General features: G+C 38.4%; 1 long non-coding RNA gene across 1 annotated transcript; it reads left to right on the top strand.

Annotated features, from left to right (window-relative positions):
* Positions 1-1,675: 1,675 nt before the first annotated feature.
* On the top strand, positions 1,676-2,413 carry LOC107676207 (uncharacterized). Its single transcript, XR_001632708.1, has 3 exons — positions 1,676-2,106; positions 2,188-2,238; positions 2,322-2,413. It is a non-coding gene; the product is annotated as an uncharacterized LOC107676207 (long non-coding RNA).
* Positions 2,414-2,773: the final 360 nt, after the last annotated feature.

Genomic DNA, 2,773 nt, shown 5'->3' with positions numbered 1-2,773 from the left:
GGCGCGAAGATAGATTTAAATGTATGGTAAAAAAAGAATTAAGCAAATAATGTTTTAAATTAAAAAGAGTTGTTTTTAATAAATCTATATCATTACTTAATTGATTAAATTCAGCATTCATCCTAAAGCTTTTCACTTTAAAATTAGGTTACACACGTTTTCTTCTAAACAATCACCTCTAAGCCAGAGGAAAAATGTTGTTTGGTTTGTTTTATTTTATTTTAGTTTAGTTATTCACACTTAATTTAGTAATTCCTTTATTACTCTTTGGTTTTTGTCAAGCTTAACTTGCGGTATGGTGTAATAGTTAAAAAACACACGAATGCTCGCAGAAATATCTAACTGGAATGAAAGCTAATGTTTCGGGGAGACTCTTTGATTTTCCGTCTGTAACGCTTGTGGCGTGTTATCTATCAATTAAAACAGACATACGTAATTAAACGTCTAAGGTTTTTACAACACGGTACGAAATGTAAATATTTCGTCTCACGTAGTGTATCGAAACGAGAAAGGCTCCGGGTGTCTGGGGTTTGTGTGATTACTGAAGCGTCCATATCAGCGTAATGTATTTCAAAAGATTGTGAAACATCTAAGCCTGTTTCTGGGTTTGCAATTCATTTGCAATCTAATGAGTTTGAGGGTTGTGGCGTTGTGAACTTTGGTGTTGTGTGTCGAGTACAGTGATCAGTGATCAAACGATCTCCAATGCAGTTATTTATGACATGCCCCTGCAAGTGTCAAACGTTAAGTTCAGTATCAAAGGGTGTGAAACCTACTGACCCTTTTTAACCACAAACATCTGGTCTGGTTAGGTAAGAAAAACAGGAATGTTAATAATAATGTAGATCTGGTGGATGTGATTTCACAGAGGTTCCGGATACTCTTAGATAGATAGAGAAAAGACAATAACAATAAAGTGATATAAATAGGGAGATTTATGTTTTAAACTAACATACACGCAAAACACAAACACTCAACACAAACACAAACATATATACACACAAACACTCAAACACGTAGACAAACATAAACACAAACACTCAACACAAACATGCACACACACACACACACACACACACAAGCATTTATGAGTTAATGCAAAAAAGAGAATAGCTCTCTTTGATTTTCCAACGTGAGACTTACATCGGACCTAGTTCAAACGATCATTTGAACTTATGGTTTACAAGGTGTGAGAGCGATAAACAGATATCCAAACTGATTTTTCGGCGGTTAAAAACCCCGTTGCGTTCAAACATGTGTAGATAAGGATATATCTAACGCTCTCAAGATGAAAGTCTATGGCTACGCCCCCAGGATACGTAATAAAGACCAGGCAGGCTCTGAGATAGATCGCACCGCTAATATCACACCGATTAACTTGTAAAAGAAAAAAGAAAAATGGTGTTAGGATACCCCTGCTGGTTGTTATCGGATTTTACGCTGAGTTCTAAGGAGCCGCCCCCCACACTACGAATCTCTTTGATTTTCCAACGTGAGACTTACATCAGACCTACTTCAAACGGTCATTTGAGCGTATGGTTTACAAGGTGTGAGAGCGATAAACAGATATCCGAACTTTGATTTTTCGATGGTTAAAAACCCCGTTGAGTTCAAACATGTGTAGATAAGGATATCTCTAACACCCTCAAGATGAAAGTCTATGGCTACGCCCCAAGGCTATGTAATAAAGACCAGACAGGCTCTGAGGTAGATTGCGCCGCTAATATCACACCAATTAACTTGTAAAAGAAAAAAAGAAAAAGAAAAAGAAAAAATGGTGTTAGGATACCCCCTACTGGTTGTTATCGGATTTTACGGTGAGTTCCAAGGAGCCGCCCCCCCACACTACAAACTGTTAAAAAGCAAAAGTTGCACAACGTTCATTAGGCCTACCTGTAACTCTATCTTCACGGTGTACAATATTAATTATCTCATCAATCGACGGAACAATGGCTGACAATTACGATGGTAAGTGTGTTTTTCATCGGTGTTATTTAAATATATTTAAACGTGAATATTTGTTTAACACCCTGTGTTTATAATCTCTAGGTACTTTTGAGAATCTGGATTTCGACGAAGGCTTGGAACAGATCCTTGAACAACTATGTAAGTATTTTCTCTTTTTCTATTAACTACTCAATGTCTAATAATAGCAATAATAATAATAATCGTTATCATTTTACCCAGTTGACGAGGCCCAATTAGTTACCTGTGATGATGACTGCGATGTTAATAACGGTAGGTTGCATATACAGACTTTCGTTTTTCTCAACGTGTTAAAAGTTTCAGTTTCTCATAAAGTGTTTACAAAATTTTGACAGGTGAACACGTTGGTTCTGACAGCCACGTGGTAATATTACCTACAGAGGAGGCGCTGCAACAGGTTGTAGTTAGTTCGGAATCACGTCACGAGACAAACAACGTAATACGAACCACCCCCGAGCGCGTTACGTCTTCAGAGGGAGGGTCTCACACGCTCATCGCCAGCACTAGCGATCACACCCCAGCCGCATCCAGCTCCCCAACGCCGCAATTGAGGCCTCAGCATACAGGCGGTCAGGGCGTGAAACGCTTGAGGTTACAGGAGCAGGATACGGATGACTCACCGACCACCACCCGTTTAAGGACTTCAGAGAATAATGGTATGTAAAACAGAAAATCTCATTATTACGTTTTATGTTTGATTTTTATTAGTTAAAAACGGTTATTGTTATTTTTACAGAACAAGGCTACGGTGAGGGTGATCTATAACAGCGTGGTCTGACTCGATGAT

Source organism: Sinocyclocheilus anshuiensis, unplaced genomic scaffold (assembly GCF_001515605.1).
Source record: "Sinocyclocheilus anshuiensis isolate Anshui unplaced genomic scaffold, SAMN03320099.WGS_v1.1 scaffold2430, whole genome shotgun sequence".
NCBI classification, from domain to species: Eukaryota; Metazoa; Chordata; class Actinopteri; order Cypriniformes; family Cyprinidae; genus Sinocyclocheilus; species Sinocyclocheilus anshuiensis.
Note: the sequence above shows the minus strand (reverse complement) of the source record. Positions and strands in the feature narration are given on the sequence as shown.